This window comes from Poecilia formosa, unplaced genomic scaffold (assembly GCF_000485575.1).
Source record: "Poecilia formosa unplaced genomic scaffold, Poecilia_formosa-5.1.2 Scaffold176, whole genome shotgun sequence".
Lineage (NCBI taxonomy): Eukaryota > Metazoa > Chordata > Actinopteri > Cyprinodontiformes > Poeciliidae > Poecilia > Poecilia formosa.
In genome coordinates, this window is record NW_006800115.1 from 142,524 (window position 1) to 159,170 (window position 16,647).

At 39.7% G+C, this 16,647-nt stretch overlaps 1 protein-coding gene and 1 long non-coding RNA gene across 2 annotated transcripts in view; both read left to right on the plus strand.

Annotated features, from left to right (window-relative positions):
- The first annotated feature begins 240 nt into the window (after positions 1-240).
- LOC107837795 (uncharacterized) lies at positions 241-1,441 on the plus strand. Its single transcript, XR_001663838.1, has 2 exons — positions 241-330; positions 647-1,441. It is a non-coding gene; the product is annotated as an uncharacterized LOC107837795 (long non-coding RNA).
- Positions 1,442-2,637: 1,196 nt separating this feature from the next.
- hdac5 (histone deacetylase 5) overlaps positions 2,638-16,647 on the plus strand; it is a 93,048-nt gene continuing 79,038 nt past the window's right edge. Inside the window, exon 1 of the mRNA XM_007565474.2 lies at positions 2,638-2,931. The gene's annotated coding sequence lies outside the window, so the exon portion shown is untranslated. The remainder of the gene's footprint in view (positions 2,932-16,647) is intronic.

Here is a 16,647-nt window from a genome sequence, read left to right on the forward strand (position 1 = left end):
ACAAAATCACACAAAAATCATCAATGGAAATCAAATTTATTAACCAATGGAGGCCTGGATTTGGAGCCACACACAAAATTAAAGTGAAAAAACACACTACAGGCTGATCCAACCTTAATGTAATGTCCTTAAAACAAGTCAAAATGAGGCTCAGTATTGTGTGTGGCCTCCACGTGCCTGTATGACCTCCCTACAACGCCTGGGCATGCTCCTGATGAGGTGGCGGATGGTCTCCTGAGGGATCTCCTCCCAGACCTGGACTAAAGCATCCGCCAACTCCTGGACAGTCTGTGGTGCAACGTGACGTTGGTGGATGGAGCGAGACATGATGTCGCAGATGTGCTCAATCGGATTCAGGTCTGGGGAACGGGCTGGCCAGTCCATAGCTTCAATGCCTTCATCTTGCAGGAACAGCTGACACACTCCAGCCACATGAGGTCTAGCATTGTCCTGCATTAGGAGGAACCCAGGGCCAACCGCACCAGCATATGGTCTCACAAGGGGTCTGAGGATCTCATCTCAGTACCTAATGGCAGTCAGGCTACCTCTGGTGAGCACATGGAGGGCTGTGCGGCCCTCCAAAGAAATGCCACCCCACACCATTACTGACCCACTGCCAAACCGGTCAAGCTGAAGGATGTTGCAGGCAGCAGACCGCTCTCCACGGCATCTCCAGACTCTGTCACATGTGCTCAGTGTGAACCTGCTTTCATCTGTGAAGAGCACAAGACGCCAGTGGCAAATGTCAAGCGTCCTGCACGGTGTTGGGCTGTGAGCACAACCCCCATCTGTGGATGTCGGGCCCTCATACCATCCTCATGGAGTCGGTTTCTAACTGTTTGTGCACATGCACATTTGTGGCCTGCTGGGGGTCATTTTGCAGGGCTCTGGCAGTGCTTCTCCTGTTCCTTCTTGCACAAAGGCGGAGGTAGTGGTCCTGCTGCTGGGTTGTTGCCCTCCTACGGCCTCCTCCACGTCTCCTGGTGTACTGGCCTGTCTCCTGGTAGCGCCTCCAGCCTCTGGACACTACGCTGACAGACACAGCAAACCTTCTTGCCACAGCTCACATTGATGTGCCATCCTGGATGAGCTGCACTACCTGAGCCACTTGTGTGGGTTGTAGAGTCCGTCTCATGCTACCACGAGTGTGAAAGCACCACCAACATTCAAAACTGACCAAAACATCAGCCAGACAGCATAGGTACTGAGAAGTGGTCTGTGGTCCCCACCTGCAGAACCACTCCTTTATTGAGTGTGCCTTGCTAATTGCCAATAATTTCCACCTGTTGTCTATTCCATTTGCACAACAGCAGGTGAAATCGATTGTCAATCAGTGTTGCTTCCTAAGAGGACAGTTTGATTTCACAGAAGTTTGATTTACTTGGAGTTATATTGTGTTGTTTAAGTGTTCCCTTTATTTTTTTGAGCAGTGTATATATAGTATATTCTGCAATAAGTTTTTAAAATGTTATTTATTTGACTTCTGTGTCCATAACCTGTGACATCACTTCCTCCCTTCACTAAGCTAAATTAAATTAACTTCAGACAATTACGTTCATTCAACAAGGTCTCAAGTACACTGAGTAGGTATGTGTCGAGTAAACAAAATGTAAAACTAATAGTTACTTAGATTTTTTCAAGGTAAAGGTGAAGGTAATTTTATTTATATAGCACATTTTCAGCAAAAAGGCAATACAAAGTGCTTTGTTGCTGATTTCAAGGCAATCGGTTTCCACATTTTTTTCAAGTCTGCTCTACTTGTCAAATTTTAGAGTGCATACATATTAAAACTGTCACTGTGTCATGACATAGAGATATAGTGTGGTATGATACAATAATCTGTAAAATAAATAAATACATAAAAATCAACCTCCTCCAACTCCTCCCTAAGATACTACTGCAATCTGTAGAAATACATCACTCCCAGTCAGAAACAACTAATCAGTCTGAGCTCTTTCAATCAAGCTTGTGTAGCACTAGTCATGGTGCTACTAGTGATAGCATATTATTACAGGAAAACTTTATCCGTCATCATTGGTGGGTGGCCATGTTAACTACCCTGAGGATTCATAACAGGCTCTACTGTTGAGAAGATGCAGAGAGCAAGGTGGATGATGTGAGCGCATACACAAGCTACATTTACTGCACTAAGAGCTTTCTCCTGGCTCTGACTGGTTGGTTCTGACTGAGTGGTGTATTTCAGGATTTAATACTGGGAACACTTGGAGAAGGTTACTGTTACAATCACGACAGTAACAGTTTTAAAAAATGTCAATGTGAAAAAGTTAGGCGCTATGGACCTCAATGCCGTCTCGCTGGAGATGGGCACCAGCACCCCTCCGAACCCCACTAGGGACAAGGGTGTAAGAAAATGGATGGATGGATGGATCTCAGTGTTTTGAGATAAGAGCAGAATTGGATCTCAGAAAATAAAATGTAGATGCAAAGTTGTGCTTCCAGCAATAAGCAACAATGAATTGAGTAGATCTGAGACAAAAATGCTGAAAATATTGAATTACTATGGAGGTGGTCAGTCACATGCCTCTGTTCTGATTCGAGCCACTATCTGACTAAATCCGCCTCTGTCTGTCTGTCTCTGCCTTGCCTGTCTTCCTCCATTGGTTTGCACCGAGTCTATTTTTAGCCCCAGCAGACTGGTCACGTGGCAGGGGGAGGACGTCAATAATGTTGTTGTTGGTGGTGGGAGAGAGAGCGCGAGGCAGAACGAACGAAGACAGTAAATATGGAGGAGGTGAAATGGTAGGAGGTTAAACGCATCCTGCCAGCTAGCTTTACACCTTTCCGTGACCACCTTAAGGAACTTAGGATTCTGCGGTGGTGAAGGGAGTTGGGGGTCTGGGGGAACGCGCACCGAACCTCGGCGGTGACTGCATCCGATAGGAAGCGACCTGAGCTCCGCCGAAACTCACGGTACTGTGCGGTCTCCAAGAGGGAGTGCAAGCGTGAATACGTGTGGCCGTTCTACGATATGCTTCGCTAGTTAAATGTTTGTTCTGACTACTGTTGGAAGCAATGACATTTTTGGCTGCGACTACAGACTAAATGTGTTGGCGTGCACAGAAATGCTACAGCTAGCTAAAGGACAGAAGCTTTTACTTGGGAGATCTAGTAACTAACCAGCTATTAACCAGGTAACAGTACAGGTGTTTGCTGTTGCAACACGCTCTGGGAACTTAACGTGGAGACACCAGCTAACTATAATACATCTAACAACTGACAGCCAAAGGTTAACCACCAGAATCTACAGTAGAAGCATGCAGCTAAACAGATGGCAGCAATTAACTCTTTTGATGGCTTAGAGCTGACTATAAGCCATCGATCGCAGTCTCTAGTCACTAACACCACTGTCTTCCGGTAGGATGTGCAGCCACCAGAACACTTGGCTCATACATGCAGTGTAGGTTACACATGCATGTATGAATGAGGTCCCTAACAATCTAACACAGAAGCACAAGGCTTTAATACTATACTTAAAGCCTGTTTCCAGGTTGTTTCACTGACTCTAAAGATAGAAGTTCCAATTTCTGAAACCATTGTTTATGCATATATTATACATGTCCCACTTAGGACTGGGCAATAAATTGATAATGTATACTGCAATAGACACGTGATCAATATAACTAGAAAATATGTCCAATAGAATGTTCTAATTTCAGTGAACTGTGATCCAGAACCACACAGCATTCTGGGGGATGTAGGCCAAGGAAGGGCATTCTTCACTCAACCTCTCACAGCCAGCTAAGCAAGGTTGGTGGCATCAACTGACTCATTAAATAGTTAATACTTTATTATTATTTGTTATAATAATGATATAATTATTTTGCATTCATCGGTAAACTAGCAACAACTCACTGACTAACTTTAACAACAGTAATTTTGTGTTTTATCACAGTGCCTCATAATTGCTTAAAAATAAAATGAATGGGTTGGAGTGAATGTAGAAAAAGAGTGTAATAGCTTGAGAGGAAATTGTGGATAAAACAGAAAAATAATATCTATTATTCTTTTCATAGTTATGTAATATGTACAAATATGTACATATTGTTTCTGTCTTTTATTTTATTTCCTCTAAAGCGTATATAGTTCCATTTAATGGTGTGTAAAAGTGAAGTCAAATTCTTTGTGCGCACCGTCTTGGCCAATAAAGCTAATTCTGATTTTAAAAAAATTGAAATTTCCAAATTAATTTAATTGACTGTGCTTTGTATTAAGTCTCTTACAAAAATATCTACACATGAATATATGTGAATATACATATTCAAAATTGAATATATTTTAATGGGACAAGTAATAAACCCAAACAAAGTAGTACATAATGTGATATGGAACCAAAAGGATACATAGTTTTACTTTAATACCCCTATTTAAAATTCAATGCTATCAACAGTATTCAGAGGCCACATAGTGAATAGCTAGAGACCACCACTGTGTAAATCAGTCTCAGTATAAATCCTGTACATCAACCTAAACACTCCATCACCAAGATGAAACATAATAGTTGCAGCAACATGTTAGGCACAGAGGACAATTCTAAAAGAAAATCTATCAGTGACTGCAAAAAGATTTAAGACCTGGTTCACCTTCGTGAAGGACAACGATTCTAAAATTAAATTAGCTTCAATTGAACAAAAGACTTCCTAAGCTACTGCTGCAGCATATTTTCTAGCCATTGTACTATCGCTGTGTTGCAATGGCAAAGAACTATCAAGATAAAATATCTGTTATTGTACTTCAGCTACACAATACATTGAATTGTAATCATATATGGACACAAATGTGTACAATATCGGAATGCAAAGGACAGTTTTGATGTAATATTTGGTAAGGCAGGATATTTGTGGACAAATTCTGCTGAAGATAACATATTTAGCCCTGTTGTTATGGCCCACTGGTGTTTGGGCTTTTAGTTTGATTTAATTTAAGTCTTGATTATTTCTTGTTGGTTTTTCCATATTTCTTGGTATGCTAGTTCTTGTATTTTTTTTCTACAATCTTTGTTTTTGATTTAATCATACTAATTCTCCTCTCCCCGCAGAGAGCAGGTCCCTAGATAGAAACTTTTGGTAACACTTTATTTGACGGGGTGTGCATAAGACTGACTTGACACTGTCATAAATATGACATAACACCTGTCATGAACATGAACTAGTCTTTATGAATGTCTATGACTGTTGTCATGAAGTGACATTCGGTAAATAATGACACTTTTAATGCAAAGTTGCTCTAAAAGTTGCATTGAAAGTCTATTAAAAGTGCCAGCTTTGCATTAAAGTGTCATATAAAAACATAAGGCAAAGTCGGTAGTTCATGACAACAGCCATAGACATTCATAAAGTCTCCTTCATGTTCATGACAAATGTTATGTCATATTTGTGACAGTGTCATGTCAGTCTTATGGATATCCCGTCAAATAAAGTGTTACCAAACTTTTTAACCTCCATCGATCCATTTAAGACACACTTAAAACTAGTGGGGTTGGGAGATGTGCTGGTGCCTATCTCCACAGGGTTTTTTTTCTCATAATTATTAAATGCCATTTTTTATACTATCTAAACATAAAACATGAAATAAAAAAAAATTACACATCATCAACATCTATCTGTACATTAAACTTTTATTCCCATCATTAGTAAAAATATCAAACTGAACCTCTTTTTACCTGAAGCATTCAATGGCTTGTTTGGTATGTTCATCATGAGTTGTGCAGTACTTTGTCTGAAGACAAGGAGAACTTGAATAGAGTGCTGTTTTTACCTGCAGAAAATACACGTTCCAGCTTTTTTCTTTGCATTTCTAAATGCAAAAAAACATTGGCAATGACAGGCAGCAGCTTAATCTCAATGATAACTACCTGGTGTAATAAAACTTAAATAAATAAGTGAAAAATATATAATAACTTTAATAAGTTATTGTGTTAAAGCTATAACGCCTTTTCTTCCCAGTGTTGTGACTGGAACTTGTAGTCAGCAGTATCGCTTGGAATTTCTGGTATTCAAGTCCATACTTTGTTTAAGGTGGTAAAACAAATTTCTTGTCTTTCCTCTCTTCCACATACTTTGCAGATTACATTTTTCTGTTCTTGGTGTGACTGTTTTACCCTCCTTTGATTTTAAAAGACACAATCTTTTAGACCCCACAAGTTTACCCCATGCACGTCCCAGTGGGGCTCACACTGATCCCACATGCACTTTTACCCTTCCTACTGTGTGACAGCGAGGCTGATTTAGAGTATATGTATGTGTGGACTGAAATTATGTTTTTGTAAAATTTCTTGTGATGACATTTGTTGTGAATTGGCACAATGTAAATGAAATTGAATTGAATATTGAGTAGTAGTATTGCAAATACATGATTTTATTAGTTTGCTAGGTAGTTAGTGATGTCTGATATATCAGCATCAACATTGGTGACTACCAATTTTAGTAATTTTTTAACATATCAGTATGGTTCCAGTTAATAAAACTGGGTCCATATTAACAATCAATGTTGATTTCAATCTTGTTATTGTTTTGTGTTTCTGGAGGAGGAAAGGGTTGGTCATGTGTTAATTTGTTTAATAAAGAGACAACAATAATAATGTACCACAAGATTAAAGCTGGGGAATGTAACTATTATAAAAAATATATGTTTTTCACATATTTGTTAAAACTGTCACTGTCTTGACAGATTTTTTTGACAGATAATCTGTAAAGATATTCTGTGGAAAAAAAAATTGAGCTCTTCTGTCTTTTCCCAGTGCTTCTAGAATTAACTACAGAAATGCATTGATCCTTGTCAGAAACAACCAATTATGCTTGTGTATGCGCTGCTCACAGCCTCGCTCTTGCTCTCTGCTACACGACAGCTGATTCTGTCATGAATGTTCAAACTAGTTAGCCTGACACTGATGACAGTGGATAAACAGTTTTCCCGTAACAGTAAGTTGTTTCTCCACCATAAGCACATTGAGCAGTACGTTGATGAGGTTGATTGACACTTCTAAGACCCTTCTCCTGGTTCTGATTAGCTGTTTCTGACCAGGAGTGGTGCTTTTCTTCAGTTGGCAATAGTGGCACTGGGAGGATGCAGAGGACAGTGTTTTATACTGTTACGACATATATGTTTCAACAAATATGTAAAAAACATTCTTTCTTTTTACAAAACTTACACACCGCAGCTTTTAGGGTTGTGTTTAACTGTAGCAGAAAAGCAATGTCAATGGTGTGGTCATTTTATGACGTCATAAATATATATGATTTCACTAAATACCAGGAAGTGGCCATAACAACAATGTTAAATTGGTATCAACCCAAATTTTTGTCTCTGTTAAACACTATTACTGGTATTACTTCAGAATGAACCTGTGTCTCAGTGGGATAATCCATATAAATAAAGGTCAGACTTAAAGATAATACCAGTGGAATGAACAATGGCATATGACAAGAGATATTATCAAAAGTTTAATCTTTCATTTGCCATTATCTGCCATATAAATGAACAGATGTTTAACTGTTTGTCTTCTTAGCATTTGGTATGATGTACTCAGCACTGACAGCATTTCTTGTGTTTTCGCAAGTAGCGGATAACAAAGGTTAACAAAATTTGACTACTGTACTGACCTTTATTAAATGATGTGACGAAGAAAGTTATGTCCCAGCCAAAGCACCTAGTTGTGCACATCAACACTTTAGAGAAAAATCTGTATTATTGCAGATTTGCCAGATATTGTCAGATCTTTTGGTACAGTTAGCTGCTAGGCTGCTCATGATTGATGACTATTTGGTGAATACAAAGAGATCTTCAAAGACAACTGTAATTGTCATAATATTTGAATTCTTAAAAATCTGGTAGCATTATCTCTGCAACATCTTTGTTACAGGTGGGAATCATTTTTGATGGAATTCTGTACACATGAAACCTTCAACTGGATTAAAGCGTTTTGAAGAGCAGGAAATTTGATTGCACAATTTATGCATCTTAACCAAAATCTTTTTTGCTCTGAAGCCAGTGTAAGAAGTGCATTTTTCAGTACAAAATACTTCATTTATCCTACTGGGATATAAAATGTCTCATATCATCTAACTACCTACAATGACAGTACTTGGGTAATCATCTCTTCACCAAAAGCAGTGCTTTTGCCACTCCTTTTTAAATCTGTGTGGCCTTCTGGGTCAGAAACTGAGCAGAGAGGTGGAGTTGCGATATATTCCTTGCCCATTATGATTGATGACCATAATGGTATTGTCCTCTCTCTTTTCTTTGGTCCAGCTATCCATGAAGTCTCCTTTTCAACTCCTCTGAAAATTAGACTCTTTGCAAAACATCTTTGTTGTCACATTCACACAACATAACTTTCTCAAAGTAAAAGAAGAAACAAAAATTCTTCAAGCTGCACAACATCCAAAACCAGAAAGAATAACTCCCCAAAACAAGCAATGCCACTTCATTAACCAAAGTTACTCCAACATACTGTGACTGGCATAATTATAGAGAATTTTGAAATACTTTGCGATTAGGATAAAAAAAAAAAAAAAACAGGCAGCAACACTGTCCCTGTGCTTGTAAACTTTAAATATCAGCATTTTGGGGGTTAGCTTTTTATTTGTTGAGTCAAATACTATTTGGATTTTTAGTTGACATTTATGAATGTGGAATGCTGTTTATGCCTGGTTCACACAGCAAGATTTTAAAATTGTCGGGCGATTTTCAAAACCTGAGAAACCACACGACGATAAAAAATCGTAGGTATATCAGGTGTGATTGTGTAGTGTGTGTACACCCCACAGTAGGAACACACACAATTCATTCAACAGTCAGATGGATGGAAAATCTATATTTGTTTGAAGGTATGAGCGAGGGAATCCAGGAGAGCTTAGGCATGTAACCCAGGTGAGCATAGAAACCACATAGGGCTAACACTCAGGTGTCGAAGGTCTGGGATCCAGGTCTTCTTATCCCACCTGCTGATAATCTTGATGGAATGCATGTGCCGGAGCACATCTGCTGGACATTAAATGAGCCTAGGTGCTCCATGACATCCTAGAGTGGTTTTTGATAAACCTAACACCACACAAGGACATCACAAACCAAATTCCTTACACCAACCCCATCAACAGTCGCCACCAGGCGGAGTACAGAAGCGACTGAAATTTCTTGCTCATCAGAAGGGAACAGAGGAGACTGGTAACCTAGGGAGACTTCAAACTTGTTAAAACCAGTGACTGATAAGGTGTGAGTGTTATGAGCACAATCAACCCAGTCATAAGGACTTGCGGTGAGGAAACTGGAAGCAAGACTGTCCTTGGTGTTGAAGGCTTTGGAGAGCTGTTTCCAGGCTTGAGAGGTGAACTGGGGGCCATGATCGGACAGTATGTCTTGGAGAATGCTGCAGAGATGGAACATGTTTGACCAGGAGTTGAGCAGTTTGGAAGGCAGTGGAAGATTTTCTGAAGGGAACAATTTGGCAGGCTTTGGAAAAACAATCAGTGTTGGTCAGACTGGTGATCATACCTTTGGATGGTGGTAATCCAGTAAAAAAGTAAAAATGGTTATATGAGACCAAGGTTGTTTGGGAATGGGAAGAGGTTGAAGGAGTTCAGAAAATGGTTGATTTTATTGCGGTCGCAGATGTGACAAGCAAGGGACATATTCTTTGACATCTTTATTGATGAATGACCACCAGAACTTCCAGTTGATGAGGGTGATGGTTTGGCTGATTTCAGGATGGAAGGAGAATTTTACCAAGTGAACCCGATGAATAACTTGGGCACAGATGCAGGAGGGAAAGTAGATCTTGTTAGGGAGGCCAGTACCAGGATCAGGTTCATTCAGTTGAGCTTCAGTGATGATGCCTTTGATTTCCCATGTTACAACTCCAACAGAAGAGATGGGTAGAAGGATGAGAGCCAGGGTTTTATCCTTGGAGTCTTAAGAGAAGTTAACAATCACTTTGCTTTCTGTGAGAGAAAGACGGTGAGAAAAATAACACAAGGATGTACACTGAACAACTTGCAGTCATGCCAGTCTGTTGAAGATGAACTCTTAAATGGCCTATAGTCCAATAATGGACATTGGGCCATGCAACTACTGCTCTGGTGGACATCCCTGCATCCAACTTGCCAATGTCACACTCCTGCATAACTTGCAACATCTTGTGACAAAATTTGACATTTAGGGGTGGCCTTTTATTGTCCCCAGTCCAAGGATTGTCCAGCTGTTAGGGTAAGCTAGCCGTTAGCTGTTTGTCTGATCACCCATTGGACATGCCCCACCCATGCACTGAGTAAAAAAACAACTCACTGAGTAATGCTCAGTGACACCAAGTTGGATTAAAAATTATACACAAATCAAGAGAAATATTATTTTTGTACAATAAAATGTCAGCTCATTTACAGTTGTTAACGCTACATGGCAATATTTAACATGGGGGATTTATATTTTTGTTCAGTATACCGTAATTAGTTATCAACAGGAGATCTTTGTGACAGCACAGCTTCAACCGCCAAGTCAGAATCATCCACCTCAAAAATAAACCTAAGGTGGGGGTCAGGCTTAACAAGGACTGGCACTTCGGAGAATCTCTTCTTGAGTTCAAGGAAGGCTTTGTCAGGATCCAGGGTCCAGATGAAGGTGATCTTGGTTGAAGTGAGAGATGTAAGAAAGGGGCACTGCTGTTTGGCTATAGTTCCTAATGAAACGGTGGTAGAACTTAGCAAATCCTAGAAAACATTGCAATTGTTTATGGTTGTTGGAAATGGGCCAATCCAGCCAGTCCTGAAAAGCTTTGGTTTGTGCATACCTGTTTGCTCTCAAAAATTTAGCTCAAAAAGATAATGGATGGTTTGTGGAATTCACATTTTTCTGCTTTCAGATAATCTGTTTTCCAAGAGGCATTAAAGGACGAGGTGGGCGTGTTTCCTGTGGTATTTCCTGTGGTTTCTAGAAGATCAAAATGTCATCAAGGTAAACAAAAACAAACTGATAGAGAAAGTCAACAGAGGACATCGTTGATGAGATTTTGAAAAACTACAGGTGCATTTCACACAGTGGGGTCCGAAAGGCAGTCTTCCACTCAGCTCCCTGGCATATGTGCACTAAATGATAGGCGTTGTGTAGATCGACCTTGGAGAAGATGGTGGCATCATGGACTGGTTCAAAAGCTGAGAAGATGAAGTAAGGGGGATTTATTTTTAATTGTTATCTGGTTGAGCTCCCTGTAATCAACACAGGGCTCAAGGAACCCAATTTTTACCAACAAAAGGAAGCCTGCTCCCAGAAGTGAAGATAAGTAGTAGATAATACCTGTATTCATAGATTAATGGATGTACTTTTTCATGGTCTCATATTTTATATAGGACAGATTTAAGAGACGACTGGATGGCAACAGGACACCATGGAGAAGATCTTTGGCACAGTCATACAATCGATGGGGAAGCAGAGAGAGAGCTTTGGATGTACTGAACACTTGTTTGAAATCCAGGTATTCATCAAGGACATGCTTCTTTTGGGCAGCTGGAAACTGGCTTGGAGGAACGGCAAACAGACAGACAGTAGGTGAACCAGGACTCGATGTGCGTTTCAGATCAGTCAAAATGTGGATTATGTTTGTTCCTCAGTTCACAAAACACATCACACACACAGTTGGTGACAAAAAAACACTGTACATTATATAAATAAGGAAGACCAGAATATAGCCATCTGCATTTTCTGGGTGAAAAATATTATCAAAACTGAGCTAAAAGGCACTTGTGTTTGCACATAATGCTAGCTGAGAAACAACCGAAATTAGCTTTACCCCACAATGTTATAGAAGCGAGAGTAGCTCAATATAGCCACGTAACATATATTGTCATCCTCAAACACCAAACTGCAAAACTGCAATACAATTTTTTTTAACAAGTACTTACCTGGTGAAAGTCATTGTTTCACCAGGTAAACAATGACCCATGAATGGCTAGAGGGCCCTCTAAGCCCGTGAACATTCACCTCCAGCTAGTAAGCATCTCACAATGCAACTGTACAGTTGCATTGTGAGATGCTTACTAGCTATGTACATATAACATTTACAGATCCAGTGGTCCAATCACATCCCATATACTTTCCATTCACATTTCAGATCACAGTAAATAGCTGTATTTTCAAAACCCACCCACTTTACTGTATTTTCATGGTGTAGTTTTTACAGCCATTTGTTACAGTGTGGACAACTGTCAAATCATCAGACTTAGCCATAATTGTCTAAGCAATAACATGACCATAACATAAATTTTTGTATTAAAAAATACCTAATTTCTGAGAGATTGAATTCTGGGTTTTCATTACTTATAAAATAGTCACTTAATTGTGTTCCCAGTGAGTAAAATGAATTCTGGGATCCCTTATGTAAGAACAGCTAGAACAGCAGTGTGTGTGTGTTTGTGTGTGTTTGGAGAGTAGTAGGCCTACGTGTATGTTGCGTATTTTGTTGGCATCTTAAGATGGACATGTACAGAGGGGCTGACGTTACATCAGATTTGTGTCTCTCCGAAAACAGGAGGACCAGCAGGGAAATTACCTCTAAATCCTCTGCTTCCTCTGCTTCCTCCCGGTCTCTATTGCTCACACTTGCTGTTTGTTTAGGGAGGAGGTGTTCAGGTGAACTGTTACCATGGCAGCCAGACCCCCAGTTGCCAGGCAGCATTCCTGCTCTTCTGCAGAATGGAGGGGGCCAGGTATTTTGGGAAATGCTGGTGTGAAGAGGAGGAGGAGGTGGTAGAGAAGTAGAAAGAGGACTGATTCCCAGTTCTGGGTACTTTAGCAGCGGTAGGAGAACAAAAGATGCTTCCTAACATGAGTTTGGGTGTCAATGTCATTAGGTCATTAGGTCATTAGGCTAATTGAGCAGTTGGGCAGCAGATTATATTCAGAACTATTGCAACGCAAAACACAGCATACAGTGACCAGGGATTTGAATGTGTTCTAAAATAAATAAATAATGTGTCCCTTCTGACACAGTGGAACATACTTGGTCAACATTATTGAAAGTTATTGTACTTACAGATTCAAAATAAATCATAAAGGCAGCTTGAGAGTAGGGATAATAGGCACAGCTCTTAGATGGACTGACTCTTACTAAACCACTTAGTTGATTTTTCCATAGCTACAATTCCAGTTTCTTTTTCAAGTGCTCCAAGGTTCCATCTTGGATCCAGTGTTGTTTTTATGACACTACCACTGAGGGTGATTGTTAATGGCCATAGTATAGTTGATGATGGATGATGTTCATTCAACTTTTCTGGACTGCTTGAGTGAGATTCAAACCTAGATGACATGTAATTCTTAACATATAAATGTTAACAAAACACATCATTCTGTTCAGATGCAGCCATATTTATGATCATTCTGGTCTCCTAGGTCTGTAAACCTCTTTTATCCACTTATCTGTCAAGAGCATTGGCGTGATATTTAACAGAGATATTACGCTGGATAAGCAGGTAAGCTCAGTCATCAAGTCAAGCTTTTACCGACTCAGACTTATTGCCAAGGTCAAAGGTTATCTCCTCAAGGATCTGGAGAGAGTGATTTATGCCCCTATGTAATCACATCTGGTTTATTGTAATTTGCTTTACTATGGGATTGACCAAAAAAAATGAATTCTCTGCAACTAGTTCAAAAAGTAGCAACCCAGCATCTCATCTGTAAGCAAGAACATTATCACATATCACCAATATTGGCTTGACTTCACTAGCTTCTTGTACTATAGGGCTGATTTTAAAACATTGTCAGTTTTTAAATGTCAGTTTTTAAATGCCACAGTATGTGTCCAAATTGTTGAATTTGTATAATCCAGCCAGAATGCTCAGGTCTGGTAACCAGCTACTGGTCAAAGCCCCAAAACCTAGGTCGAAGACTGAAATGTGACAGAGCTTTTGGGGTTTCTAGACTCTGGGACAGCTTGTCAATGAACATTAGATTGGCCTTAACCCTTGAGAGTTTTACATCTTTTTAAAAGACTTATTATTTATCCTTTGTTCTGGAATTTTGGTTTTATGTAATATACAGATAACATATCCCAACTTGGTAAATCTTTGCCAAGTGCCCCATATGTTATATAAAAATTGCTCAAACAATTGAAGAAACTCTGATAAAGCCCCAAACAAACAGTTGTTAGTATTAACCTTTGTTTAGGTAAATGTGACCATCTGTAAATCAGTGTTATGAGATACATTCAGAATTTCTGTTTAGTCACATTGGAATTAGAATGTAAAATAACAATTTATTTGTCGAGTTACTGAGGTGTGTCATCAGCATTATATAACTGAAAGTATAGATCAGGGGTCTGCAATCTTCACGGTCCAAAGAGCCAGGCTGCAGACCCCGCGTTATATAAACTTGTGTGAAAAGGGTGAATGGCTGTCACTTTGCCCATTGTTACAATTTTTTCTCGGACTGTTTATGATTAACAAAATATAAAATGTGGACTGTTATATATGTTTGAAATCTCCAATTTTGTTGTCAGTGATGCCAACAATTCTATTTGCAGTTTGTCAAAAATACATTATGGAAAATAAATTTAAACTAAAAATTTAACCCTATTTAATGAGAAAAATATTAAAAAGACAGTTTATTGCCATAAAAGCAGCACAGTAGAATGCAGAGCAGGAGACTGTTAATGTGTGCACCAAGTCAGAGTAAGTTAACTGCAATAAGATGTCTGCAAATACTGGATCAAGGTGACATGATGATCCAGATAGAAAAACCTTAGGCTATCTGTGTGTGTTTTAATATACTCAAGGAGATTGTACATTTATTTTCAGGATGTCAGTGTTTGTCAATTTTCCATGCATTCTTCCTCTTCACCATATCATTACTTTAGCAGTAGGTGGAGCCAGAGGACCAGGGGGATCTCCAGTAAGCTTCAGGGTACATCTTGTTTTCCAATTTAGAATCTTGCAATAAACCACACATAAATCACAAAAAAAGTTATGTTCAGGGTTCAGTGCTGAAATCTACCAAGTTAAATTTGTTTGTATACATATCAGTCCAATTTCTTTGTATATTTGCTGAGCTATGTTGTGAGTGTGAAATCAAGAATGATTTGTATTAAAATAGTTAATTACAATTTATCTCCAACATTTGGAACTAGACATTTGGAACTTGCATTATTAGATTGTAGATACATGTAAAAATATCTAACCATAACTCCTGCTTAAAAGTAGATATTTGTTGTAATTCATATTTATTGCAGGAGGCACTGTATGTGTGTCATGGATTACTTGATTTGTAGTATGTAATAACTAGGGAAACATTTTTTCAGTAGACTGTTGTTGCTACATGCTCATCCAAGAGTGAAAGTCAATGACTCAAGGAAAACTGCTGGGTTTCCTCAGACAGAAACATTTTAAACTACTTTGAGCATTCTGTAGAACATTCTGTTGGGTAACTAGAATCAATTGGAATGTATGTATGATTGAAATTATTTTTTTTGTAAAGTCCATTGAAATGACATTGTTGTGAATTGGTGGTATATAAATGAACTGAATTGAATTTTAGTTTTTGTAGTATGTAGTAAGTAGGAAAACATGTTAACTTGCAATTTATCTCCAACGTTTGAAACTAGATTTGCATTATTAGATTGTAGATGCATATAAAAACAACATGTCTAACCATAAGGGGGCTTTCATCGTGTTAGAGGGGTTTGGTGTCCCAGTGATCCTAGGAGCAGTGATCCTAGGAGGTGTTTGTGCTTCTGGGGCTTCATGCCCCTTGTAGAGTCACCCAAGGCACCCAAGACTGGTCCTAGGTGAGGAACCAGACAAAGTGCAGCCCGAAGACTCCTTATGATGAGCAAAATCATTGGAAATAATGTTTCCTCGCTCGGACACGGGTCATCGGGGCCCAAATCTGGAGTCAGGCCTGGAAGTAGGGCATGCTGGCGAGGGCCTGGTGACTGGGCTTATGCACAGCACAGCCCGAAGAGGAGACGTGGGTCCCCCTTCCTATGGGCTCACCACCTGTGAGAGTGGCAAAAGGGGTCGGGTGCAGTGTGGGATGGGTGGTAGCTGAGTGCGGGGACCTTGGCAATCCTCGGTTGCAGAAGCTGTCTCTTGGGACGTGGAATGTTACCTGTCTGGTGGAGAAGGAGCCTGAGCTGGTCTGTGAGATTGAGAGGTTCTGGCGAGAAATAGTCTGTTTCACCTCAACGCATGGCTCTGGTTCTGGAACCAGTCTCCTTGAGAGGGGTTGCATGTTCTTCCACTCTGGTGAACAAGAGTGTAGCATCCCTCCGCCTATGAGTGGGGAGAGGGGTTCTAATTGTTCTAATTCTAATTCTAATTGTTGTTTGGGTGCACCAAAAAGCAGTTCAGATTACACCCTTTTTGGAGTAATTGAAGGGGGTACTAGAGAGTACCCCTCCTGGGGACTCCCTTGTTCTGCTGGGGGACTTCAGCGCTCACATGGGTAATGACAGTGAGACCTGGAGGGGTGTGGCTGGGAGGAACAGCCCCACTGATCTGAACTCGATTTCTGTGCCCATAGTGGATTGTCCACAACAATAACCATGTTGAGACATAAGCAGGGGTGAAAGTAGTTTTAAATTCTTGGGGGTACTACGACAAAAAAAATTATATATATATGTATGTGTATATATATATATATATATGTATG